Source organism: Mandrillus leucophaeus, unplaced genomic scaffold (assembly GCF_000951045.1).
Source record: "Mandrillus leucophaeus isolate KB7577 unplaced genomic scaffold, Mleu.le_1.0 Scaffold394, whole genome shotgun sequence".
In the NCBI taxonomy this organism is placed as follows: Eukaryota; Metazoa; Chordata; class Mammalia; order Primates; family Cercopithecidae; genus Mandrillus; species Mandrillus leucophaeus.
Genome location: NW_012104187.1, coordinates 2,617,737 through 2,638,749, shown reverse-complemented (window position 1 = coordinate 2,638,749; position 21,013 = coordinate 2,617,737). Strand labels below are relative to the sequence as shown.

Genomic DNA, 21,013 nt, shown 5'->3' with positions numbered 1-21,013 from the left:
ATAGATTCTTTAATTCCTATGGGAACACAAGATAATATATTACAAATATATAACAACAAGATCAGCAAAGACATACCTGTGAAAAGAGGCCAACTGCCTAGAAAATAAAGGCAGCCCCAGAGCCCACTGCTTGCCCAGACTCCTTCCAAGATTAGGTACCTAATTTTGTATTTGTAATTCTGTATTCATTTTCTTTAAGAAAACCCCCCAAAATCATATAAGCTTTGGGCCCCTCAGAACCTGGATCTGCTCCAGTGGGGAGTAAACCATATGTGATTTGCATAAAATGAGTATAAGACTTGGCTGAGCTTTTTCAAAAAACTATAACCAGAGAGATATACCAGGTTCCTGGATGACAAAATCTGCTGCTATTAAAATGTCAAGTCTCTTAAAGTTTAACTGAGCGTTTCATGCAAGCACAATAAGTATTCCAACGGTATTTAGAAAACATAACAAAACTTTGGAAAAAGCTGGGAACCATCTGGAAAAAAATAAGAGTCACTAAGAAATTTTTGAAAACGATTATTAAATATGAGGTGCTGGGTTGAAGGAAATATTGCTGTTTTCCTGGGTACAAAACATATTCTAAACCTTCAATAATTTAAACAATGTGGTCCTGGTGCAGGAATAGGCATGCTGACCAAAACAGACATTAGAACATGTAAAAAAAAATTAATCATCAATAAAAAGGCAGTATCAAGACAAATTCAGCAGGGAAGAGAGGAAGTGTTAAGAAAAATGGTAATGGTACAACTGGTTAGATAATTGGGAGTAAAAATCCATTTTAATGTTAATCTGACACCATCCACCCAAATAACCTAAATAAAGTAATGAAATATTTTTAAAGAATATAGAAAATTACAAGAAAATAAACATTAATATGGCTCAAACTCCTCAGAGGAATAGGGTTTTTGTTTTTTGTTTCTTGAGACAGGGACTCGCTCTGTCGCCCAGGCTGGAGTGTAGTGGCACCATCATGGCTCACTGTAGCTGCAATCTCCTGGGCTCAAGCAATCCTTCCTCCTCAGCCTCCTGAATAGCTGGGACTGCAGGCATGTATCACCTTGCCCAGCCAAGGAATGGTTTTTTAAAAAGCTTAGTAACAATGAAACCAGTTACAAAATAAAATATTGACTGAACTGACAATGTAGACCTGAAAAATATTTGCACACAAAATTCATTACCCAAATTAAAGGCAAGCAATATGGGGATTAAAATACTTTCTGCAAGTATACAAGGTTAACACTGACCTTATATAAAGAGTTCATGCAAATCTATAAGAACAGCACCAAGACACCAATATATTAACATGCATAAAAGCATGTATGAACACTCCGGCAATTCCTCAAAATACTCGGCATGGAGTTACCATAGGACCCACCAACTACACTCTTGTTGTAGACCCAAGACAAATGAAAATATGTGTCCACCCCAAAACTTGTACATAAATGTTCGTAGAAGCATTATTTATAACAGTCAGAAAGCAGAAACAACTCCAATATCCATCAACTGATAAATTGATAAATGACTTACATCTGTACAACAAAATGTTATTAGGCAATCAAGAAGAAAGCACTGTTTCAAGCTACAACATGGTTACCTCTTGAAAACTTACGCTACATGAAAGAAGGCAGTCACAAAAGATCATATATTGTGTGACTTCATTTATATAAAATATCCAGAATAAGTAGACATATAGAGACAGAAAGTAGAGATAAGTGGTTGCCTAGGTCTGTAAAGGGGTTTGGGGGGAAATAAGGAGTGACTGATAATAGGTACATGATTCCTTGTTGGAGTGATGAAAATGTTGTAAAATTAATTGTGGTGATGGTTGCACAACCGTATGAATATATTAAAAAACCATTTAACTGTTTGCTTTAAATGGGTGAATTGTATGGTGTGTGTTATATCAATACACAATGTATAATATATTATCACAATACTATCTATATGATATCACTGTACATTATAAGTAGCTTTATTATAAAGATGCTTTTTTAAAGTGTGTCCAGCCAAATCACAGAAGAAAGCAAGTTAACAAACTTGAGGAAATTATCAGCATTGCTAATAACCAAAGAAATACAAATTAAAGCAATAAGGAGACGGTATTAATATTTTTATCAAAGTAACTAGAAAATAGTTTTGACAATTCTCACTGCTGCTACAAGTATGGCAAAACAGACATTCTCATATATTGTCATTGGGAGTGCAAATTGATACTGCCTTTTTTGAAGGCAGTTTAGCAACAGATATCAAGAACTCTAAATATATTAATACTCTGCCTCAGTGGTGTAGCTTATAAAAACGTCACACAAGAAATTCTTCCCAAATATGAAAGAAAAAAATCATTATATACAAAGACCCTCATTTCAGCATTATATATGACCATGAAGAAATGAAACATCTTAAATGTTTAGTGATAGTGGAATAGTTAAGTGTGCTGTGGTATACATACTAGATGAAATATTACACAGCAGTGAAAAATATTTTACATATTAATATGGGAAAATTAGTACAAGATATCAAGAGAAAATGATAGTACAAAATTATATGCATAATATTGTTAGAACTACATTTAACTATTTTCTTTTTTATATTTTCAAATTATCTTTAATAAACTACACTTAAATTTTTCTTAATATCTAAGAAAAATAAAATAGTAACAACAGTGTAAAACACAATATGATGTGTGGTTTATGCCATAATGAGAACAAGATATTCAGAGAAGAGTTTCAAACTCAGTGTTTCAATATTTTATCTGCAGGTGACTGTACTTCTATGATTTTTTTTACCCCAATAAAAGTCATTCAGTGAAACCCAATTTAGGGACACCTCATCTGGCATGTACTAACTAATTACCAAAAAAAAAAAAAAATTAGTGATAACATATACCTCAATCCATATATGTGATGTATTTTTCCTTCACTCTATTTTACAACTATATTTACAGTAAACACTTAGTCTTCAAACTGCTTCAATCTAGATTTGTTAAGTATTTTAAAACTAAAGATAATATATAACCTACTTTGAATTATCACCAACAGACTCAAACAGGGCAACAATTTCTTTAAGGAAAACAAGCTACTGCATCAAAATGAGAATACTTTCTATTCTTTTGAAAAAATACCTAGGTGGCAACATTCTATGTACAATGGGTAATTTACTTGTGGTTTTATTTGAAAAACTTAGAATATTTCTTTGAAATATGTAACTCTCATCATTGGTAGTTTGGCACACGAAACTCTCCTGAAAATATAGGTTACATATATAACACAATGAAGACTGAGGAAGGACAGGATTTTAGTGAAAAGTTGCAATAATTTATAAATTGTGCTAATACAATTAGAGTGTAAGATTTCAGAAATTTTAACTTGATTTTCAAAACACTGGAAGTTAAATCAAGAATCATGAAGTACTTCTTGCCCTATGTCCACTCCATCTCCGTTTTGCCAAAATCCACATAATCAAAATGTTGTATGATTTTTCTTAAGACTATTTTATTGAGATCAAAAACTAAGTAAGTACACTTGAGCCTCAAGTCTAAAACACAAAACTTGTGCGCTGCTTCATTTTACCTTAACTTAGCCAATCAGAATCCAGTGTTGCCTGGGAAACCCTCTCACGCTTATTACAATAACAATTCTGTTGCTTGATTTTTAAAGCAATAAATACATACTCATAAAAAACAATTCTGTTGCTTGATTTTTAAAGCAATAAATACATACTTATAAAAAAACATATATATATATTTTTTTCTTTTTCTTTTTTTTGAGGCAGTCTCGCTCTGTCATTGCAACCTTCGCCTCCTGGGTCCAAGTGATTCTCCTGCCTCAGCCTCCTGAGTATCTGAGATTACAGGCACGTGCCACCACGCCCAGCTAATTTTTCTATTTTTAGTGGAGACAAGGTTTTACCATGTTGGCCAGGCTGGTCCCAAACTCAGGTGATCCCCCAGCCTCAGCCTCCCAAAGTGCTGGGATTTTAGGTGTGAGCCACTGCGCCTGGCCTCAGAAATTATTTTTAAAATCTATTGGTAAATAGTCAACATTTCAGGAAAAGCAATGCAAAAACTTATTATCCTGGTTGCTTTTCCCTGATCAGTATGCAAAGGCACAAAGGAATAAAGAGAACCGTTTCACTTTCATACTGTTCTCATATTCATTTTTTTACGTGCCAAGAACTTTGGTAATATAAAGAAAGACAGACAAACAGGAAAAAACATATCCTCTGCTTTTTCTATATATCCCGCACACTATGCATTTCATTACACACCAATGTGTTTGTCAGATTCAATTGCATTGTTATTTTGTATCTTCCTTGGTATATGCAAGAAAAATGGAAACAAAACTTTTAATGGAAAACAGAAAACTTTAATAAATGACAAAAGTAGATACTATATTGGCTACATTCTCTGACTACACCATGACATAACCATAAATTCGTAAAATTAACTTTGCAAAAAACAACCACTTGAAAAAGGTTAAGTATTAAGTCTCTCCTAAATAACTTCTAAGTCAAAAAGCAAGCAACAAATACAGACTATTTAGAAAATAATGTAAAGAGGAATAACTACGTGTATTAGTCCGTTCTCACACTGCTATAAATATACTACCTGAGACTGAGTAATTTATAAGGAAAGGAGGTTTAATTGACTCACAGTTCCGCATGGCTGGGAAGGCCTCAGGAAACTACAATCATGGCCGAAGGAGAAACAAGCAGCTTCCTCTCAAGACAGCAGGAGCTAGAGAAAAAGCAAGGGTTGAGGGAACTGCCAGACGCTTTTAAACCATCAGATCTCGTGAGAACTCACTCACTATCACGAGAACTGCATGAGGGAAATCCACCCCCATGATCCAATCACCTCCTACCAGGTCCCTGCCTCAACAGTCGGGAATACAATTCAACATGAGATTTAGGTGGACACAGCCAAACCATATAACTGCATGGCAAAATCTCTGTCTTTTAAATATAAATCTTAATGACTTTGCCGTGTTTTAAAAAATTAAAGTATACAAACCAAATGTGTAACAAAAAAGAAAAAAAAAACAGCAATGACCTAAAAAGACAGGAAGAAATAATATATATATAAGGAAAAATAATAAGAAAACTAACCACTCCTAGGAGACTTGTCCCATGGATACTATGGCCCCTCACCCAGGTCCCCTTCAGGTTCAAGGCTGTTGCTGGGAATAATTATTGGCTGTTGATGGCTCACAGCTGAATCCATTTTCTGGAATTGACCTTGGTTAAAGGAAGTTGCCTCAATACATTTATGTCTCTTCTTCAAGGGCAGCCCACAATCCAATGACTGGATTCAATGCAGGGATTCAAAGACCCAGCCCTGGTGCCTTGGACTGATACATCTCTGAATGCTCTTTCAGCCTCGATGCTGCCCCTGGAACCAGCTGAGGCTACTGATGCAGCTGCATCTCAGTTCGGCTTTTTCCTCTGCTCACTACTATTTTCTCCCTGGTTTCCTCCAAGGAGTTGCTTCTGAGAGCACTCTTCAATAAACTCCTACATGCAAATCTCAGAGTCTCAGGGCATCTGACCTGCAGCGCTAGTGCTGGAAGTGATCCTAGGAAAGTGGCTTTAAAATGAGACTGCAGGCGCCTGTAATCCCAGCACTTTCGGAGGCCGAGGTGGGTGGATCACGAGGTCAGGAGATCGAGACCATCCTGGCTAACACGGTGAAACCCGTCTCCACTAAAAATACAAAAAACTAGCTGGGCGTGGTGGCCGGCGCCTGTAGTCCCAGCTTCTCTGGAGGCTGAGGCAGGAGAATGGCGTGAACGCGGGAGGCGGAGCTTGCAGTGAGCCCAGATCGCACCACTGCACTCCAGCCTGGGCAACAGAGCGAGACTCTGTCTCAAAAAAAAAAGAGAGAGAGAGAGATTGCAGGCACAGCCAGATCACCCACTGGCGGGCAGGTACTGAAGACCCATCACTGGGGATAGATGGAGCATGGATGCCTCTGGCATGAGACAGTGGTGCAAGTATTAAAACGTTCCCGGTGTGAGCGGGCATTGGATACCAGCAAAAGGGAATGTACTGGCAGATGAAGTATTTTAGGATTTTGAGAGATAGAAAAAGTGGTAATTACAAGGATTAGGGAATTGGCTGCTGCTGACAACAGTGGATGCCCTAGAGGAAGACAATGAAAGGCTGAGGTTAATTAATCACCAATTAAGGGTAAGCAGGAAAGTCAGATGGCCTCTTCCACACCATATAAAGAGATTCTCATCTATGAGCCAACACCAAAAAAGGCTAAGAATCAAGCCCGAGCCTCAACAATAAGAGTAACAGAGCTTCAGAAGAGGTTGAATAAGGAGAGGGCCTGTTGGGAAGAAGTTGACCTTAAGGCATGGCATGGGGGCATCTTGAATTCCCATGTTCCGCCCAGACTCTGGGCCTACAGAAGTGGCCCACTTCATCCTGTCAAAGGCCAGCACAGCCTGCTTGCTTGAAGATGATGCAGTCATCTGCCTTGCAAGGCCACAAGCACTCCTTTCAGATCCACTTCTACTTTCTTTTTTGGACATCAGATAAATGAGTAGGGTTGAGTCATAACATGAGCCAGCCTCCTGAGAGAGGGAAGAGATGCTCTCAAAAGGAAATGTAGGACCAAGCTGACATATACCATCACAAACCAAGAGAGTACAAGATAAGGCTGAATAAAGGAGGGCCAACCAAGACAGAGCATTGTCCTGTGAAACAGGATTTAACCCTGACAAGCAACCTAGGAGTTGGTGACAACACACTGCAAGATTTCAGAAGCTTGTAGAAAACATGGCCACATTATGTGAGAGAAAGTGCTGGAACTTCCATGACAGACAGGAAAATAAAGGATCGAAAGGTTGGAAAATGGTCTAGAGTGAATATACCCTGTTGAGTGCTGGAAAACCCACTCACCAATGATAGACTGTGGGAGGGGCCAGAGGACACTGTTTAATAAAGCAATGAAGTCATCGGGATGAGGGGCACCAGCAGCTCTGTGAAGGTCAGTGTGGCTGTCCCCTGTGGCTTGGGCTGAGATTGGGGATACTGGTACAGAACTGGGCTCCCTGATAATAATGGGGATGATCGTGTCCTGCAGTGATAAGGGCAGATTGTGGGCTATTATTCTAATGGCTGGCAAGTTTGGACTGAAAGAGGGAGAGGTGTCTGACTTACAGAGATGTGAAGTTGGTTAATGGAACATAGCATCTGTAGGGACATCTTGGATGAGCAGCCAATAAGCATATTACTCAAATTATACAATCAGGATAAATCGAGACCAAGAGTGGTGGCTCGCACCTGTAATCCCAACACTTTGGGAGGCTGAGGCAAGAGAATTGTTTCAAGATCAGCCCAGGAAATGTAGGAAGACCCCCACATCCCTATAGAAAATTTAAAAATTAGCCAGGCATGGTGGCATGCATCTGTACTCCATGCCACTTGGGAGGCTGAGGTAGGAAGATCCCTTGAGCCTAGGAGTTTGAGACTGCCACGAGCCATGACGACACATGTCACTGAACTTCAGCCTGGGCAACAGAGTGAGACCCCCATCTCCAAAAAGAAAAGAAAAGAAATCAACCATGAATCTTCAGGAGACTGAGACCAATCACCCCAATAAAAATGACCATATTCTGCCTCAATTCTGGATCCGAGCCACTACTCAGGCTAGGAACTCACTGACTGAAGGATAGACCAGGTCCCAGAAAGAATTCTATCACCCACAGCAAGTATATATGATAGAGTCCCCAGTCCTTTTTCCAAAGGGACATATAGCCATTTGTGTGGGTGAACTGGGGGAAGAGGATTTCCTGACATTTCAAGGGTTTGAATTCACATTGATACTAAAAGATCCAAAGTGTTACCACGTCCCCACTTGCCATAGTTAGAGTGGGCACATTCACAAGCCAGGTAATAAATGCAGTCCTGGGTTCCACGCCAGCTTGGGCAATGTAGGGAGACCTTGACTCTACAAAAACTTTAAAAAATAGCTGGGCATGATGGCACACACCTGTGGTCCCAGCTACTTAGGAGGCTGAGGTGGGAAGATGGCTTGAGCTCAGGAGGCCAAGGCTGCAGTGAATTAGGATCACGCCACTGCACTCCAGCCTGGGCAACAGAGCAAGACCCAATCTCAAACCAAATAATAAAAAATTTTTAAAAATTTAAAAACCAAGACATATGATAAAAAAATGGTTGTTGTTTTTACTCACTGAGTTTTATGGTGGTTTATTATGCAACAGCAGATAACTAAGACAGAACCTGATATTTGGAAGTGGTATCTGCCTTAAAAAAAACTTGCAGTCTTACCTTTGGGACCAGGTGGTAGGCAGGAGATGGAAGTCCTTAAAGAGCCCATTATTGAAGGCTTAAAAGACAGTAATGAAATAGCTATTGGAGGCTGAAGGAAAGGGGACATATTATAATTTATTAACAGGAGGTACAAACTCCACAGAAGACAGTGGTGAAATGTCTTCTGCAGGAACATGGAAAACAGAAAACGTACATAAGGAATTCTCATAGGTCTGGCTGAGGATACTTATAGGCACACTGTTGAAAGTGCTAATTGTTTTTATTTTGCTTTGTTTTTGTTTTTAGCTGCCTATGAAAAGTACATGAGGAGTAGAATAGAAAAACAAGATAAATGTACAGTTTTAAAGCGAAATTTAGGGGAAATATAAAGGAATCAGGATTTGGTTTGGTACCCCTTTGTGGGATGACCCTCTATTGAAATTTGTTTTCATTGTGAATAGAGTGGGAATATAAATTTTTGGAAGGAAGACCACAGAGGTGAAGAGCTACATCCTATCAAGGGTACATACCATCAACATGACTTAACACTGTTGGTATTGATCGTGATCACCTGGCTGAGGTAGTACTTGTCAGATTTCTTCACTTAAAGTTACTCTTTTCTCCTTTCCATACTGAACTATTTGGAAGGAAGTCACTTAAGGAGTCAGGAGTTGTGCTCCTCTTCCTTGAGGGCTTCCCTTCTCCCTCCCCTCCCCTCCCCTCCCCTCCTCTCCCTTCCCTTCCCCTTTCTTTTTTTTTTTTTTTAATGTGTAGAGACAGGGTCTCTCTATGTTGCCCAGGCGAGTCTTGAACGCCTGGCATCAACTGATCCTCCTGCCTTGGCCTCCCAAAGTGCTGGAACTACAGGTGTGAGCCACTGGGCCTGGCCTTCAACTTGCTTTTTTAATTAAATGTGCTTAAATCTGTTTCTGGGTTCTGAATTGTTTCCATTGGTCTGCTTATCTATCCTTGCTTCAATATCACACTGTCTTACATAATAAGGGGGAAAAATCCCCGCAAAATAATTTATGTTTTCATTTTTAATTGTGATTAAAATGTACATAACATAAAATGTCCCATCTTAGCCATTTTAAAGGGTAGAGTTCAGTAGAATTAGTACATTCATGTTGTTGTACAACCAGTCCCTAAAACTCTTTTGATATTACAAAACTGAAACTCTATACTCATTTAAAAACAACTCTCCATTTCTCCCTTCCCCCAGCCACTGGCAACCACCATTCTACTTTCTATCTCTACGAATTTAACTAGTCTATGTACCTGATACAAGTAGAATTATACAATTCATACAAATCATCAATTTGTCTTTTGTGAGTGATATATTTCACTTAAGCATAACATCTTCGAGGTTCCTCCATGTTGTAGCATGTGTCAGAATTTCCCTCCTATTAAGGCTGAATAATGTTCCATTGTGTGTATGTGTGTTTATCACATTTTGTTTATTCATTCATCATTTACCAAGTTTCTATGGGCACCTGGGTTGCTTCTACTTTGTGGGTATTGTGAATAACACTGCTATGAACATGAGTGTACAAATAGCTCTTCAAGATTCTGTCTTCAGTTTCTGTGGGTATATGCTCAAAAGTGGAATTACTGAATCATGTGATAATTCTATTTTCAATTTTTTGAGGAATCGCCTGCTGCTTTCCCATGATAGCCATGTAATTTTAAGTTCCCATCAACAGGGCACAAAGGTTCCAATTTCCCCACATCGTCACCAACACCTGTTATTTTATGTTTTTTTGGATAACAACCATCCTAATGTATGTGAGGTGGTTCTCACTGTAGTTTTGATTTGCATTTCCCTAGCGCTAATGATGTTGAGCATTTTTCATGTGCTTATTGGCCATTTGTACATCTTCTTATGGAAATGTCAACTCCAGCCCTTTGGCCATTTTTTGGCTGTTTAGTTTTTTATTGGTTGTTGAATTTTAGGAGCTTCTTCCATATTCTAGATATTACCTCTTTATCAGATACATAGTTTGTGAATATTTTCTCTCATCTTGAGAATTACCTTTCCACTCTTTTGACAGGATCCTTTCATGCACAGAAATTTTAAAGTTTGATGTAGTCTATTATCCACGTTTTCTTTTATTGCTTGTGCTTTTGGTGTCATATCTACTCAAACAAATACATAAATCATTGTCAAATCCAATGCCATGAAGCCTTCCCCCTATGTTTTCTTTTAAGAGTTTTATAGTTGTAGGTCTTATATTGAGGTCTGTAATCCATTTTGAGTTAATTTTTGCATATGGCATAAAATAATGGTCCAACTTCATTCTTTTGCATGGGATGTTCAGTTTTCCTACACCATTTGTTGAAAAGAATATCCTTTCCCTATTGAAAAATCCCAGCACTTTTGTTGAAAGTTGTTTTATTGTATATTTAGGGATTTATTTCTGGGCTCTCTGGTCTTCATCAATATAATTTGTGATGGTTAATTTTATGTATCAGCTTAACTGAACCACAGGGTGCCCAGGTATTTGGTAAAACACTGTTCCTGGGTGTGTCTGTGAAGGTGTTTCTGGATGAGTTTACCATGTGAACTGGTAGATTGAGTAAACAGATTGCCCTCCCCAATGTGGACAGGCCTTGTCCAATCAGCTCAGATTCAAACTAGAACTAAACCATTGGCTCTCCTGGGTCTTCAGTTTGCCAACTGTAGATCTTGGACTTCTCAGCCTTTCTAATCACATGAGCCAATTCCTTACAGGAAATATATACTGTTCCTGTTTCTTTGGGGAACTCAAACAAATACATAAATTTTAAGATAGAAAAACAGCATTCAAAATTGCATATAGAGTATGAGTTCAGGTATTTTTATATTAGAAAAAAGTTAACAAATTAAAGTAATATATATTTGTTGTAGACAACTTGGGAGGTAAAGCATAAAAAAGAAAAAAAAATCAGATCCTCTCATTTTGATGTATTTAACTCAGTATCAAGAAATAATTATAGATCACCTATGTAAGTAATTCAGTGTTATTGCAAAATATGGATTATACTTTTTGGACAGTTTTGTATCCAGTGTTTTGTGCCTAATGCCACATTTTAACATTGCACAAAGGCATTATTTCTGAAGAACACTAAACATCTGTATAAATGCTTTTTATGTATTCTCATGTCTAAAGAATATACCACAATTTATTTCACTATTTCCATTAGTGTTTGATATTTTCTCTTGTTTATAGTTTCTCACTATTTTAAGTAAAGTTGCAATAAACATAATTATACTGAAATTTTTATAGATATTTATTATTATAACCTTAGGCATATACCACTTTAATAATAACAATGAATAATTTTGTTTAAACAAAGTAAAACTTTTCTTGAGATTCTTGTACACTGATCCTTTCTTGAATGCGTTTCCTCAGTGGTATTTTTGGACTTTCCACAACTTTAAATATAGCTTTTTTCATATAGCTCTAGATTTTCCTCTTTTTTTTATAGTTTCAAAATGACAGGACAACCAATTTTTTTCCTCCAATATAGAACTCTAGGTTAAAATTCTTAAGATTTTTGGTTATATTATCTGGGAAATTATTGAGTTATCTTATCTTACAGCAACTCTGAAGATCAAGTCTCATCTTGGTTTTAAAATTTACACTTTATTTCCAAAAATAAAATTGAATTAATTTAAATGCCATAATCATTTCTAAAAGGTTGTTTTTGTTTTGTATCTTTGATGGAAAGGGATAAGAGCACTTTTTATTTGTTTATAGACAAAATTAAACCCTTCAAGTAAATAGCAAATTTCTCATATTCGCCTTAATACCACAATTTTTTTCTTACCAAGTCTATCATAGATGGTTAGGTCATAAGTGAGTAGGCATGGAAAATTGATTTCTAATTTCTATTATTTTTTCTAATCTTCATCTGTAAGTATTCCTCTAATACGATGTTAAGGATTGAATGTTTCTGTCCCCCTCAAAACATATATTCTGAAGCCCTAATTTCCAATGTGACAGAAGCTGGAGATGGGGCTTTGGAGAAGTAATTAGTGTTACATAAGGTGATGAGGCTGTGGCTCTCATGATTGGATTAGTGTCCTTATGAGTAGAATATCAGAGAGCTAGAAATTCCTCTCCTAGGTACATGCACAAAAAAGGGGTCACATGAGCACACAGCAAGATGGCAGCTTCCCACAGGCCAAGAGAAGAGTCAGCAGAATAAAACCTACCTTGCTGGCACTTTGATCTCAGACTTTTCAGCCTTTAGAACTGTGAGAAATAAATTTTATCTGTTGTTTAACCCACCCAGTCTGTGGTGTTTTTTTATTGTAGGCTGAGCAGAGCAGACTAAGACACAGGATTTAGTCGTAAATTTATTTTTCAATACTGTTCAATGACAACTTAAAAATTCACATTTTAACCTAATAATCTGTATGTTTATAGTTTAAAACTTATATTTTGGTGACTGGTAAAAAAAACATAAAGCGGAGTTCTGGGATGTTGAGAGCTGTTTACAAAGATGTGTTAACTTTATAAAAATGTATTCAGTTACACTCAATAATTCTTGTACATTTCTATATGTATTTATGCTTAATCAAAAAGTTTCCTTTTCATTCGTATTTCAGACAATTAAAATATTGAGATTTTTCTTAAAAATGTAGGTTTTAAAAATAACTTAAGATTTAAGTATTTGGTGTGATCTATAAACATAGTTTATTCTCACCCTATTCCTGTAAGCTCAAAGCTTATTTTCAACATGTAAAAACACAGAATACACTGACATTACCAAAAGGGATCAACACCGAGGACTTAAAATGAAATAATACAGTTGATAAAATTAACATTCTTACTTATTTAAAATGTTTCAAGTGCTTTAACTATTTTCTGGTTAAATGTATTATAGCTTATTCTACCCTCAATTCATTGCTGTTTTCAATTGTAGCTATAAATTGAAGAACATTTTAGGCCCTGTGTCCATCAAAATTCAGAGAAATAAAAGTTCATATTTGCATTATTCATTATCATGTATTATGCATGCAGAAACGGAGCAGTTCGGTTTCTTCAGGCTTTTTTTCCTAAACTTTGCATTGCATGACATCAGACATAAGTGTTAGAAATGAAAGCAGAGACATGTTAAACCATGTGGCTTCCTCCTAGCCTGCATTATGTTCTAAAGAAACACTTGCATTATAAAAATACTTTAAATGAATGATTTCTATGATTTTTGTCACAGATCTTTAATTTTTATCTATCATCTGTTTTGTCCTTTCCTAAATTAGATGAATAGTACATTCTCTAATGAGTTTTTATATTTAAATCATAGCAATTGGTTCACCTTTTATTATGTTACTTCAGTGAATTTCCCTCTGATTTTGTATATGCAGTTTAAGTGTACAACTCTATTAGCAATATTAGGAACATATTTACATACTCAAATATACAATATAGCGTTTTAAATGCTATTCAGCCTTTAATTAAAGCTTTAAATGATCTTGACATATATCTGGGTTTGGCTGGTATTACAGAGCCAAGAAATTAAGGACAGAAAAATGCTCCTCAGAAATAGCATTTATTGCAACATCTACAACCATGACACATTGAAATTTTATAAAGCCAATGCAATTATAAATATTTATGCAATTCTTCCAAATTGTTGCCCACCTACCTTTTTTTGTTTCCTGAGATAGGGTCTTGCTCTGTGACCCATGCTGAAGTGCAATGAAGTGATCACCATGCTGGGTTAATGTTTTATTTTGTGTAGACATGGAATCTCATTCTGTTGCCCAGTCTGGTCTCTAACTCCTGGGCTCAAGTAATCCTCCTGCCTTGGCCTCAAAAAAGTACTACCGGTGTCAGCCACCCACACTGGGGCCTACCTATCTTACCTGCCTGCAAGAGCCAAGGAAATGGCTTAAACACTTGTCCACATAATAACAGCAACTGCTTCTGCTTACATTAGAGGGGAGTTTTGCACTCAGCGGGGCACCTCCATTCCCATTTAATTCTCCTTCATTTTCTGGTCTCTAAATCATATTAATATCCAAAATAGGATGAAATAGAATGTACTTAGAAATTGAAGATCGAATTTTAAACTGCCACCTAGGCCCCTAGTCAAGTACAAATTCTGGTACTATCTCACAAAAGTGTCCCGAAACAGGGGTCTCCATGGATGTCCCAATGCCCAAACATCAGCTTGGGGTCAAAGAATCCTTAGTTTCTAGACTCCATGGCCTGAATCTATCTCCTTCCAGATTTTGCCTGTCTCTCTCTCTCATCTTGCCTTCTGTACCTAAATGCTAACAAATTGTTTCCCTAAGACACATTCCCCAGGAAGACTTCATGTTCACACACACCCTTCATTTGAATAAAATTGACCAGCCCAATGAATGCATAATTCAACAATACCCTTTAGCACGCCATAAATGTTGTGTTAGTTTTTATTTTACTCCCTTTACGAGATTTGGAGCAAAATATTAACGAAACTTCATAAAAACCAATTCAAGTATCATTTTGGTTTTAAAGTAACTAATTAGGTAGCTGTATTTTAGAGGAAGGAACTTCCAAGCAGGCAGTACAGCAGGGAGGAGCTTGGGCATGGGCCTGACTACCCAGGTTCCAAACTCACTATGACTTCAAGCAAATTACTCAGCTGATTACTCAGTCGCACTGTGCTTCAGTTGCCTCATGTGTACAATGGCAGTAATAGGACCTGGAAGGCTTATGAAGATTACATACCTTTCTCCATGAAAGCGCTCAATAAAATTAGCCTTTATTAATATGTCAACTGAGCTGAAATATAACGAAGAATATAAAACAATATATCCACAGGAATCATTTGTACTAGTTCTTACACTTTTCTTCAAAATTCTCTTTCAACTTTCTGTAGTCCAAACCAAGACAATAATTGTTATGATGAAACTAGGATTATTTCTCAAAGTAATAAAATAAAAGGAAACTATTTTGAGAGGGCTTTGCATTTGGGGAAATAAAAGTAGTGGACGTTGAAAGTAGAAAGTTGAAGCGAATTAAGTAGCAGCTTCACTTTTAATCTTTCTCATCCTTTTTTTAAGGTTTAACAATCATACTATTTTAAAAGAGGTTTTTCTCCTTTTCTGCATCGATGGGAAGTGTTGCAGGCTTATTCTATTCTCTAATAAATTCAAGCGTTTTAGTAGAAAAAGTGAATATAATATATATTCTTACAATATTGTCCACACGAAAGATTTACTGCAACAAAAATTATTTCTGTAGGCATCAATACCAGGAACAATTAATGTTTAAGTCGCAGATGGAGATGTTTACGCTGACAGGGAACAGACAAAAGGGCGGCCATGCTTCAACAAAATGTGAGAGTTTTCAGTTTGCAGCTCGAACTTGACACTGTTGAAATGCATGCATTGCGGTGGCCCCGTGACATTTCAGGCGTCCCGAAGCCCAGCAAGACCAGCCCGGGCCGCGTTCCCTGTGTACGCTCGGGCCTCCGGGAACGCGCACAACTGGAGAGGCGGTCGCGCGCGGCAAACGGGCCCGCGCGGCCTCTGCGCGTCCCCGCTCCGGGACCCTGGCGAGGCCTAGATCCCTGCGACGACCCCGGGGAAGGGCTGGCCGCGCTCACCTGCAGCCGGGGGAGGACAGCGCGGTAGAGGAGGTAGCTCAGCACGGGGCGAAACCGAAGGGCTCGCCGGCTGGCCGCTCAGTGTAAGGGTCGGCGGTTTCTCCGCTTGGTCCCTGGAAATCCACGCCAGCTTAGCCCGGAGGCCTGAACTCCATTTCTACAAAACTTCCCGCGACCAGCTCGTAAAACGAGGGCTCGTCCCTGGGTGGGCTCGAACCACCAACCTTTCGGTTAACAGCCGAACGCGCTAACCGATTGCGCCACAGAGACTCGCATGGTGTTTGCTACTTCTGCCACAGCCTTTATGAAGAATAATAAAGGCAGTGTGCGGTTGTTCTTTTCTGCTTCCTGATTGGTACTATCAGAACTAAAATGTTTCATTTCATGTTTCCAACCCTCTTAATTCTATTTTCCACCTTTTAAGCATATCGAAAAATTATACAACAAAATCAAACAGCACTGCAGATTGCAAAATGTGTTAAAATACTGTTGCTTCCCCTCGCCAATTCCCATTTGGAACGTTGTATTTCAGGAAAATAATTATTTCTTAACAGTTTTCTTTTATGAGGAAATCAAAGCTTTCATCTTGTGAGCTGAGAAACTTTCCCTTTGTTTCAAACAATTTGTCCAGTGCTTAGCTCGCTAATCTCTCGCGATTTACTTGTGTAGTATTCCCAAGGTCATCTGAAATGTATTTATTTGCCTGCTTTATTTTTATTTTCAGGTATTATTAAAGGCATAAATGAAATCCCTATTTGTTTTGTACTAAATACAGTACAATGATTTCACACTAACATTTTGTTACTGGAAAGAAACATCAGGGGAAAAAAGGTACAGGAACATTCCTTAGTTCCAGTGCGTTGTAGTTTATTGCTAAATCTGCCCTCCTCCCTGGAATTAGCTTACACACCCACATCGAAGACATACCACTTAAAACACACATCTCGAAGGATAATTAAAACCCGATTTGAGGAAAGAGAAGTTAAAGAAGAAAAAGGAATGATCTATAACTAACTCCTGAAAATTTTTAGCACAGAAACACTGCAGGCAAACATGTTCCATTCCTATAAATACTTAAACGAAAATCGTTCCCTTTGTGTGAATGTTTCCTGGTGCCTTTTAACGTACTCTTCTAAGTTCCGAACGCTCTTTTTCTCCCTTCTTCTCTCCTCAAATAATTGCGAGTTTCCACTTGAGAACGTGATGTTTAAATTTTTAACAGTCAGTAAATTGCTCTGTACAGAATCCCTCCAAGAACGATCGCTATCATGATTTATAGACGTTGTAAGCGACGCGTCTTAGTCCAATCAGCATTTTGAGTTCCCGTTGCGTGATAAGACAACTTAAATTGGCTTTGGAACCAATTAGAAGCCGAGTTCTCTGAAAGCGTTGAGATGTTAAACAGCTGTGAATTCACGCCAAGCTGCACCACGCCACTTTCAACAAACTTTTGGAAGTGCACTTGAAATTTTTGAATTTGAAAAAACAATCTAGGAAATGCTTCTACAGAGCGTATGAGAAGTCTCATTTCATTAGACGATGCTGCTTTCTACTTGGTAATATTTTATGTACCTGCTAAAACTATCAGGTACTGGCTTTTCTTCTCCCAACACCAAACTGAGTGTCCTTTCCTCTATTGTTTTTGTGACTATCCAGTTAGAACAGACTGCAACTGGTGTACCTCACTGCCCTTTCATTCAATGTTTATTCTTCTGTTTAAAGTAGTATTAGGAACGGTTCTACTCATGAAAATCTCTTCAGCTCCAATATCTTTTCCTCACTTCAGTCATCATACTAGCATTTGACTTCTAAAAAGAGAGATAATGAGACACAGGTGATAAGGAAAACGAACTCAGAAAGCAATATTAACTCATTCTAGGCTAAAAAATTGTCTATATAAGTACCACTATTGGTTTTAAAACTGTCTTCAAGCCTGCTTGTGTAGTTTTTAACATTTTACATAAAATGGCTGTTTCCACGGTTACTTAGCTCTGCCTTTTTTTCCCTCTCCACTTGAAACTACTTCAAAGGAGCATATAAATATTTAAAATATTGAATGGACTCTGAACATTTTATTCCAATGGTATATATCAAACACAGCTTTTATGCAGAATGACCACTAACAAAAATAAGGGAGAAGAATACAGTGTCATCTAAATCTTTGTGATTATCTCATCTGAGGCCATAATATTTATGTTCAGTTTTTAAAGCCAAACTAAGCCCACTGGATTAATTTTAGAAACATACATTATCTTTTCTTAATTTTAAGATAACCCAAGATAAATGAGTCCTATAGCTTCATTAGCACTTGGGTCTTTATAATTGCTAAAAGTAAAGTGGACTGGGCATTTTGTCCCCTTTTTTGTATATTATACACACCTGAATTGCAAATTTACTTTTCCCAAGAATATGCTCTATCAATGGGGCTCATCTGTGCAGATTAATGGGCATATATATTTTATTTTCTTCCTGGAGAGGAAGAGAGAAAAGCAAGAACATCTGTGCAAATAGGATTCACCTGTCTTAACAGGCAAGCCACAATGGACCACACTGATCTATAGACCTTCCAGATATCATGAATCCAAGGCTTTCAGATAATATTCTTCCAGCTTCATCCCAACAGCATAGGCAACTCACAGGATTGCCATTAGCATGATTGTGCATGACCTGAATTCTTCTTCGTTTCTGTATTTCAGAAGTATGGTGACAGAATTGTTAAAAACAAAAAATCCAGTTAGAATTTTTTTTTTTTTTTTGTAATAGCCAGGTACAGTGGTTCACGCCTGTAATCCCAGCACTTTGGGAGGCTGAGGCTGGCGGATCACTCGAGGTCTGGAGTTCGAGACCAGCCTGGCCAACATGGTGAAGCTCTGTCTCTACTAAAAATACAAAATTAGCCAGGCGTGGTGACAGGCGCCTGCAATCCCAGCTACTCGAGAGGCTGAGGCAGGAGAATCGCTTGAACCCAGGAAGTAGAGGTTGCAGTGAGCCAAGATCGCACCATTGCACTCCAGTTTGGGCGACAAGAGCAAAACTCCATCTCAAAAAAAAGAAAAAAAAAGTTTGGAATTTTTTTTTTTAATCAAGTGAGTTACAGAAGTCACCCCAATAAATGGAAGATGGTGGCACCAAGAAATAAATTAAAAGACAACACTACACAGATGTTACTAAGAGCAAGAGGAGAACTATGAAATTAATTCTCAAAACAAATGCAAGTCATATTTTACAACTGATTTATAAGTAAAAGTAAATCGAACCCTTCCAACCAGCCTCAAGCTTAAAACGTTTTCTACTCACCAAAAGTATTCTTCTCATACAAAACTGGAGGACCAAGGTCAGTTATGTTTAACAAGCCAAAAGCAGCATCACAGAAACTAGCATTCAACTGGGCATGGTAGCTCACAACTGTAATTCCAGCACTTCGAGAGGCTGAGGCGGGAGGATAGCTTGAGATCAGGACTTGAAGACCAGCTGGGGCAACATAGGAAGACCCCATCTTTAGAAAAAATCCAAAAATTAGCTGGGTGTGGTGGTGTGTACCTGTAGTCCTAGCTACCTGAGAGGCCGAGGCAGGAGGATCACTTGAGGCCAGGGAAGTTGAGGTTGCAGCTGCAGTCAGCTGTGATTATGCCACTGCACTCCAGCCTGGGTGACAGACAGAGCAATACCTTATCTCAAAAAAAAAAAAAAAAAAAAAAAGGCAATCAGTATTAAGGTATATTAGCATATTTCTTTTTTATTATTTTTTAAAGTTGTATCACTTAGTTGGAAAATCTTGTGAAATTATTCAGATAATTATCTCTTAAATGGAGCAAAATAATGCACCAATATTCTGCCTGGTGGGTTCTAACGAAAATTTAATTTTTTTTGGTTTTTTTCCTTCATGAACCTCTCTTTTGTATATGGAAATACTTTCAAACCATTTTTATAGCTTTAATAATGCAGAGCTAAAATTTTAATCACTGCAGATCTCTTAGTAGAAGAGTGTTATTTGCAAACAGTATCAATGATTTCATCTGGGTCCAGACCAATAGAATCTTGGATCTAGCTAGAAATGGTTGAGGGGTGGAGGGGTGAGAAGGAGAAGAACTTTAACTTTCTTTGGTATACTGGGGAAACTTCTGCTGAAAGACCTTATGGTTATCTCAGTAAACTGGCTAAGTTGTATCACATTTTCCATCTCCTGACTGCAGTGCTATTAGCAAGGGAGCCATGGTCTTCAATTTTCCATGATGTGTTTACGGAAGCAACTTGAGGCAACAGTTCTTTGCTATTCAATCTATACAGTAAAAATGCTGATAAATTCGCAGTCTCGCCTATCTTTCTGAACTCATCTATTAAAAATCAACATTAAAAATTTTAGAATAGATACAAATATCCTCTTGCCATTTGCTTCAAAATAATAAAGTAAGTAGGTGCCCAAGGAAGACTTGACTCCTCAGCTGTGACTGCCAGGGACTGTGGGTAGGGAGTAGGCTGGTCAAACAATCCACTGAGGAACTCAGAGACACAGGGGAGAAGAAAACAGTATGGAATGAACTCAACAAGGTAGGCAGACGGAGGAGGAAGAGTACTAAATATTGTGTGATTCAGGGTAAGTGCTCCTTTATCTCCTCCTCTATAAAATTAATAATATTTGCCCTACCTAATTAATAGGCCTATTAGAAAATAACATGTGGATTTATGTTTTTTCACCTCTAAAATGTTAGACAAATATGCCATTTAAAATTTTTAAACTCAGGCCAGACATGGTGACTCACACTTACAATCCAGGGTTTTGGGAGGCCAAGATGGGAAGATTGCTTGAGGCCAGGGGTTCAAGACCAACCTGGACAACACAGCAAGACCCTGTCTGTACTAAATAATAATAATAATAATAAAATTAGCTGGGTTTGGTGGCATGTGCCTGTAGTCTTAGCTACACTGAGGCAAAATGTTGGCTTGAGCCCAGGAGTTTGAGGTTACAGTGAGCTATGACCATACCACTGCACTCCAGCCTGGGCAACAGAAAAAGCCCCTGTCTCTAAAACAAAGTTAAAGATGAATAGTTCTGTTTAAAATAAATGAAAGAAAAAAAAATCCTACTTCAATCACAAGGTACAATTTTGATTAAAGGAAAAAATCTAAGCCTCTTGCATTAACG

At 37.8% G+C, this 21,013-nt stretch overlaps 1 non-coding gene across 1 annotated transcript; it reads right to left on the bottom strand.

The window, feature by feature from the left end:
• Positions 1 to 16,066: 16,066 nt before the first annotated feature.
• TRNAN-GUU lies at positions 16,067 to 16,140 on the bottom strand. The gene has a single exon. It is a non-coding gene; the product is annotated as a tRNA-Asn (tRNA).
• Positions 16,141 to 21,013: the final 4,873 nt, after the last annotated feature.